Here is an 8,424-nt window from a genome sequence, read left to right as displayed (position 1 = left end):
AATAAAGTAACTGATCTTAAACTAAAAACTCAGTAGGATCCTGAGAAACTTTAAAATTGGAAAGCTTCTTTGGTACTATATCTTTGTTAACATGCTGAAAATCAAGTTAGTTAGCAATGGCCTGTACTCAAAACCTAGAGTTGTTGTTGTTTTATTTATTTTTACTTGGATATTGAGTAATGACAAAACTTGGCTTAAATTTCTGTTCAGAAACTGGATTGTCTTCTGAAAAGTGGATGGGGCGAGAGGCACAAATGCATATTTCTGTCGCAATAATTAATTGAACAGCCAGAGAATTGGTTTTCCAGATTTCCTGGCCTGGTAAACAGGAACTCCAAGAAGCAGAGAGAGTCCATATACATTTTTATTCTAATGGAATGTTTCTCCTTCTGCAAAGTGTTACCCAAGAGTGGGAGAAGCAGAATTAGTGTCTTCTGGGAAACAGGTGTATCTACTATTATAAATTTTTTCATCAACATCTCTCTCCCATGATTGTTCTCACTTTCCATGGACTTTATGGAGAGCTAAAATGACTTTAACCTCACGATCATAAAACATATGCCAAAAAGAGGACTGGCTTTTACCAGTTTACAGGGATTTCCACGCAAGAGGTAAAGAAAGTCTCTTTTAGCAAGTGGTAATAGTTTGTTGACCATCTTAAATCAAGATGTTTTCAGGGGCTTGGTGTCTCCCAGTGGTGAAACCAGGTAGAATATTCAAACCTAAAAACAAAATCACTAATTTGAGAGGTTATGGATATTTCCATCTGTGTGCATGTGTGTATGCGTGTGGGTGTCGGGGGGTGGGAGCATACATCTTAGTTCTGGGCCAAGGAAATAAATGAAGCAAGGACCGTAATATATATGTTGAAAAACTTCTTGAAGGGCTAAATTATGTCATTTCCCAAATTCCTATGTTGAAACCCTCAGCCCCCCCCCCCCAGACCTCAGAATGGGGCTATATTTGGCGATGGGGCCTTTAAGGAAGGGATTACGGTAAAATGAGGTCACTAGGATGCATTCTAAACCCATGGGATTGGGGTCCTTATGAGAAGAGTTGAGGACACAGACAGCACAGAGGGTTGACCATGTGAGGACACAAGGAGAACATGCGGTCTACACACCCAAGAGAGGGGAGGTCTCTCAGGAAGAATCAGCCTCGGCCCCGCCTGGATCTCAGCCTCCCAGTTTCAGCACCACCTGGATCTCACACTCCCAGCCTCCAGGACCCTGAGAAATAAACATGTGCTGTTTAACCACCCAGATGATGGCAGCCTTAGCGAAATACCACAAAACTCTAGATGGCTGTTGGACACCAAACAATGATGTCAACGAGGATCAAGATGTTGCCGTTAATGGGGGAATCAAGAGGAAGAACACTCTCCTTATTGTTTACTGTTTCAGCTTCCTGAGATCACAGCCATGCAGGGTTAGGCAGAGCAAGTTTTCTTTAGCGTTTCGACTCTACCCTTCACAGGAAATGTAGCTTCAAAGGGAGAATGAGTTGGAGGGGGACCATGAGTAAACAGCCAATGGGAGAAGCGATGTAGAAGAACAGATGGAAATACCATTCCGTTGCATGGCTAACATTGGCTGATTTCCTTACATTCCTGCTGTTACTTTATTTACATAGAATGCAGGGAAGAAAAAAAAAATTTTCCAACATGAAATGTTGGTTACTCATTGAACGTTTAACCACATGACTCAGAGGTCACTTTATACCACTTCATTCACACTTTGGGACATTCTCTTTGGGAGATGCGACAGCTCCAAAATCAATTGAGTTCTCAGAATCGAGTCTGTCCTGCTTGGGATAACTTTTCACTGAGGAAAAAAGAGAGGGAAAAGACAGAGATGGGGCGGAAAGCGGGAATCGCATAGGCAGTCAAAAATTGCTCAAGGTTATTTACAAACTCACGGAACCAACAGACACTTTGAACACTGTTCCCTTTAAGTGCGTTGATTCCTTACTTTAAAAGCTGGGATTCAGACTTACGTGCCATGGGAATAACGTCAACCAGAAAATACAAACCATCAACATTGCACATGGGAAATTCGATATTTAGGGGAACGATAAAAGGTGGTTACAAAAAACTATTTTCCATGTTTAGTCTCCTCTTAGAAAAGGCTCACTCAACATTCTTGATGTACACTTGAAATCCCACTCACTACTCTCCAGGGTGCAAATTTTTACACTTATAAGTTTGCTCGCCAAGTTTCTCCGAAAAGAGAAATATCCCTTAAAGGTGTGTCACCAGAGCACAGAATTAAAGGCAGGCTTCAGATGGTTGGTGATTTATGGACTCAGAGCATCTCAGGAGACGGGAATACACAAACATGATTGCACACACATGAATGCAAACTTCAAGTGAATGTGGACCGTGTTGACCTTGGAGCAAGAGGACTCTGCCTTTAAGAGTAGATTTGTTTAGTCACCGCGAGGCAATACTGCCTTACACACGCAGTTTGGGCAGGTGTACAAGTGTGTGCTTTTGCTAGGGGAATGAGCCAGCTTTTCCTCTGCAGATCTTGATAAAGTTAGAAGGAAATCACGATCCGTTAAAAAGAAACAACATGGTGTCCATCATATAAAATAAAAATCACCTGATACTGGGAGAAACTCTTTCCCATGTGTCTTGGTTGATTTAGGAGAAGTATCTTTGAGCATGCCTTGACGTAAGCATATGATGCGTTTCAGAAACTCCTTGTTCTCGTTCTAGGTCTAGGGACCTCCATCATGAACCAGAAGGGGTACTGGGAAGACGTTCCTCTAAGACACCAGTGCCTTGACCTCTACAGGTTGGCTTCTCTGACACTCCAAATCTTTCCAGCCATATGACTTGAGGGGAGAGTGTAATTTAAGTTCTACAGAAAAACCAACTGAGTACACGTCCTTCAGGCAATCCTTCGAGGGCATATAAGATAAGATAAGATATAAGATATAAGATAAGATATAAAATAAGACACAGAATAGCGGCAAACACTGATTTTCCTCCTTGAATGCATTTATTTACTTACATTTATTTAACTCATGTATTAATTCATTTCGCTCACTTATTGGCACCATCTGCCCGTGTTCCGCTCTGCCCGGAGGGGCTGTCAAGAAAAGTTCACTCCTTTCAGCACGGAAAATCGAAAACAAACAATCGGAATGTGTCTTGCCTTGAAAGCAAGCTCCACGTTCTAAAACGGTTGATTTTTACCGGGTCAATGTCTGGGCAGAAAAAAAAAAAAAAATCCCCCTTTGATGAAGATAAAATGACTTGGCTGCATTCCATCGTCCCCACAGGATTGGAATAGATATTTTTGCAAGAACAGTCTTGTAGCTTTCATGTGAACTGTGGGCGGAACTTTTTGTTTTAAAAATAGTGGGATAAATGTGAAACAGGCTGGTTATTGTTGTTATATATATGTATACTCACTCCAACATCTTCTTGTAACATGAAAGACTTAGGAAGCGTATCCACAGACGGACGCACATACATAATGCAGAAAACGGATGTGTGTTGTACGTACACACACGCGTAGGCGCGGTAAATCTCTTCTTGGTTCTGGATTTTGGCTAGAACCAATGAGAACCTTGGTGGGGCCCCCGTAGGTATAGCAGCAAACTTGGGTCATTTCGATTTTTATGGTAAAAAAAAAAAAATCAAGAAAAGGGTGTGGCATCCTGCCTACTCTCTGCTCTTCTGCACCTTCTTTTTTATTTTTTAAGATTTTATTTATTTGCTTGAGACAGAGGGTGTGTGCATGTATGAGCAGGAGAGGGGAAGAGGGAGAGGGAGAGGCAGACGACCCCCTGAGCAGGGAGCCCGACACAGGGCTCGATCCCAGGACCCTGAGATCATGACCTGAGCAGAAGGCAGGCGTCCCTGCTCTGAACCTTCTAAGAAAACGATTTCGATGCCTTTTGGATAAACAGTGAGCAGGAGATTAAAGCTGAGATATGGGTGATGGGCTGTTGGTGCTTCAGGTCACCAGGACAGCCCTTGTCCTCTGACCCTCTGTCCTAGGTTGCCCAGCCAGCCTGTCTCTCAAATGTCCTCCATGGTGACCCCTTGGCCTTTACTCCATTGGCTTACTAGGATCAAGCCATTCCATGCTCCTGATTGCCTGAGGAACCCAGTCCTGAAAGGACAGCCAGATTCTATACGTGGGGCATTTGCCGATCTCTGTGCTGTTAATCTCGGCAAAGCTGATGGCAAGCCGTCAGTGACTTCAACACGTGCAAGCTTCAACTTGCTAGTGCCTCTTGCACACACAGCATCAGCGGGTCTCTCTGCTTGTCCTTCTACAGAACAGAGGGTTCCAAACTTGGGTGCACATCAGCATCACCTGGCAAGATTTCAAAAGTCCTAACACCCAGTACGCACCACTGGACAATGAAGGGGAGTATCTAGCCTAGGTACTGGGCGTCAGTAACTTTAAAGATCTCTGCAAGACTCCAATGCGTGATTAAGTTTGCAAAACTTTGCTGTGGGTATGAATCCATTCATTCATCAGCTAGTTAATTCCCTACAATATTTTTAAAAAATGCCTGCTGGTTGCTGACTCCGATAGGTCTAAATGTTCCTGGTTTCCACCCCTCACGCCTTTGGAAGCATCCTTAGGAAAGTAACCCAGCACGCCATTGCACATGAAAGGTGCCCTATCTACCTAGAGAACACAATTAAGTCTGGAACTTCACATCAGTTCATCTACTAGCTTCATGATATTTGTGTAAACCCCATGCTTTTCGGTCAGAAACCTTATTTACAGTGAATCCCTATCATTACACATTTGTCCAAACCCAGAGACTACACAAAACCAAGGGTCAATCCAATATACACTGTGAACATTGAGACATATCAGTCCAAACCCATAGACTCCATAGTACGAAGAGTTAATCCAATGTACACTGTGGACATTCAGACATATCAGAGTCCCAAACCCAGAGACTCCACAGTACAGAGTTAATCCAATGTACACTGTGGACATTCAGACATATCAGAATCTCAAACCCAGAGACTCCACAGTACAAAGAGTTAATCCAATGTACACTGTGGACATTCAGACATATCAGAATCTCAAACCCAGAGACTCCACAGTACAAAGAGTTAATCCAATGTACACTGTGGACATTGAGACATATCAGAATCCCAAACCCATAGACTCCACAGAACAAAGAGTTAATCCAATGTACACTGTGGACATTGAGACATATCAGAATCCCAAAACCATAGACTCCACAGAACAAAGAGTTAATCCTCATGGACGCTGGACTTTGGATGATTATGATCGTCCATGTGAAGTCAATCCTGGCAACTCATGTCCCATCTCGTGGAAAGTGTGGATGGGGGGAAGCTGTGCATGTACTGGGGACTGGAGGCTGTAGAGGAATTTCCTATAGTTTTCCTCTCAAACTGCTGTGAACCTAAAACTATTCTTGAAACATAAGACCTAAGAGGCATCTGGATGGCTCAGTCAGTGAAGCATCTGCCTTTGGCTCATGTCATTTTTTGGGGGTTCTGGGATGGAGCCCTGTGTGAGACGCAGCAGGGAGCCTGCTTCTCCCTCTCCCTCTGCCCCTCCCCCTACTTGTGCGCTCACTCTCCCCCCACCCCCTCGTCAAATAAATAAAATCTTTAAAAAAATAAGACTTTTAAAAAAGCCAATTTGCCTCATACCCATTAAATATGTTTCTCCATTTGTCATGACCTTAGAAATAGTCGTTGTCGAAAGAGTTGACCTTTTCTATTATTTTTTTTTAAAGCTTGAACCTTTTGAATCAGCTGAGTTGAATTCCAGGCACTCAGTTCTCGACTTGGCGTCTATATACTGGGTGAATTTTCTTCTCAGGCCTGCTCCCCGAAAGGGAGAAAACCTGGAATTGAAGACTGTTAATGCCCACCCAATGAAGCAAGGCCTGGCCGGCTGGTTGACCTCAATTCTTGAGAAGATACTTCTAATCAACCATCTTTGTGCTTTGTTGGGGCTTTGGACGGGATTCAGTCAGATGCCATAAGCCAAGGACTCTGCCCAAGGTACGTACACAAATTTTCCTCGTATGCGTGTTTCTTAGGGTTTGAGAAGGTGACCACGGCGAGATGAAGTGAGTCTAGTCTCATGTCACAGAGCGCTATGGAAACCAAATGTAGACATCCTCTTTTCTCCTAATGTTGGTGGGATTCCACATGCTGGTTTACAAAAACTACCCCTTTTCCCTTTTCTCATGTCCGAAGGCCTCCAGGGGTCTCTGAAATACTGTCATGGCACCAACTGGAAAAGTATAATACTGTTGGCTCTTGAACAACACAGGTTTGAGCTACGTGGGTCCACCTACCCAGAAATTTTTTTTTTCAACAAATACAACACAGTTCTGTAAATACAATGTCTTTTCTTTATGATTTTTGTTTTTTTAAGATTTTATTTATTTGAGACAGAAAGAGAGAGAACGCGTAGAGAGGAAGAGTGAGAGGGAGAAGCAGGCTCCCCGCTGAGCAGGGAGCACAATGGGGGAGTTGATCCCAGGACCCCAGGGTCATGACCTGAGTCGAAAGCAGACGTTTCATCTACTGAGACACACAGATGCCCTTTCCATAGGATTTTCTTGATGACTTTTCCCTTCTTCCAGCTTACTTTATTGTGAGAACACAATGTATAGTCCATAAAACATACCATATACATGTGAATCGACTACATATGCTCTCCGTAAGACTTCTAGTCAACAGTAAGCTATTATTGGTTGTTAAGTTTTAGGGGAAATCAAAAGTTACATGTGGGTTTTCAACAGTGCAGGAGTTGGCCCCCAAACCCCAGTGTTTTTCAAGGGTCACCTGTACCAGGGACACATAAACTAGGGATAGAACCAGAAGTCAATGGTTGATGAAAGTCACTTTCCTTCCCAAATTAATGAGCCCATCTACTCTGGAGAAGGAATGCCACGTGTTGTTTGCTCATTAAATGCCTCACTCCCTATGAGGCATCTTGAACCTGAGTCCTGGCAGCTGGAGAAAACAGATCAACAACAAGCTTCCCTGCCTGGGGTCATTGCCCCAATCCAGCAGTTAAGAGGATTAGTATGATTTGAGGCAAGAAATGCTTCATGGAGAGTCCTCACCCTTGGAATCCCAAAGTTTAGACGTGAAACAAAGCTAAAGAGGCGAACCATATTAAACCGAATTTGTTGCCATGAGCTAAACAAGGAACATCTTTGAACACACTCATGAACTCTGCTGTGTGAGTTCCCCGAGTACATTCTTTGCTTTTCAGTATCATGAGGAGGAGCCAGAGGAACAACTCCTGGGGGACCGGGTTTCCTGTTTAACTTTCCCGGCCAAGACAGGCTTTCTGGTAGCTCAGACTCTAAATAGGTCTGTAGCTCAGGACCCGTATCCCTCTCCATCTGTTGATGGGGAGTTGCTTCTTCCTGGCCAGGCATGGAGCCCAGCGGTGGGGATTAAGCAGTGAACACCACCCGGCAAGTGTGGTCATGGAGCCCACAGTCTGGAGGATGGAGACACTAATAAAAATAGTCAGGCTAGTGGAGGCATCGTGACAGACCATGGTAGGTACAGTGACGGAGACGTAGATCATTCCAGAGAACGTATAACAGAGGGAGTGGGTTGGTCTAGGAGGTCAGACATGGATCTGCTCTGCTCTAGGGTCTTCAAGGAAGACACGGTCCATCCAAACGTGTCCAGCAATGGAGGTGGGGGAGAGCCAGGGTGACTAGAGGGCACGTGGAAAGGGGACGCAGATGAGACATGCAAGCAGGGACAGAGGAACGGCCAGAGCTTAGAGTCTTGGACAGCACATCAAGGGTAGTGTCCATTGTAGAAGCAATGGCTAGCAGCTAGAAGGGGTAAAGAGGCAGGGCTGTGTCTACTGGAGGAGGATTTTGTAAACATCATGGTGGCTTCGGGGTAAGCAATATGGATCGGGGTGGTCACTTAAAGAGTAGATGTAGCGTCCGGGTGAGAATCAATGATAGTTTATACTAGCTGGACCGTGTTAGCCATGCAAAGATGTAGACAAGTGGCGGCCACCCGTGAAGGCCAGTGATGGCTCAGACCGGGTGACATGCAGACCTCTAGGTCCCCGGCTCATGGAACCAAACCCACCAGGCTGGGGCAGAAGTTTCTTTTTTGGTCTTAACGAGTTTAATGAGATATAAGAGGGGACACGCTGAGGACGTGCTGGAGGGTTTTGAAAATTCAAACTAAAATCAGTAGCATGCAGAAATATTAACATGCGCGTATCTTTCATTAAGGCCATGGCCAATTGCCAAAAGACAGCTTTTCTTTTGTTTTCTTTTTCTTTCTTTCTTTCTTTTTTTTTTTTTTTTTTTTTTTGTAAAAGTTCCAAAACTCCCCAAGTCTAGGAAAAGCAGAACACTGTTCCAGAAGCTGCGTGTTCACTTCACTAATGAAGTATGATACGTTCC

This window comes from Martes martes, assembly GCF_963455335.1.
Source record: "Martes martes genome assembly, chromosome: X".
Lineage (NCBI taxonomy): Eukaryota > Metazoa > Chordata > Mammalia > Carnivora > Mustelidae > Martes > Martes martes.
This window is presented reverse-complemented; position numbering follows the sequence as displayed.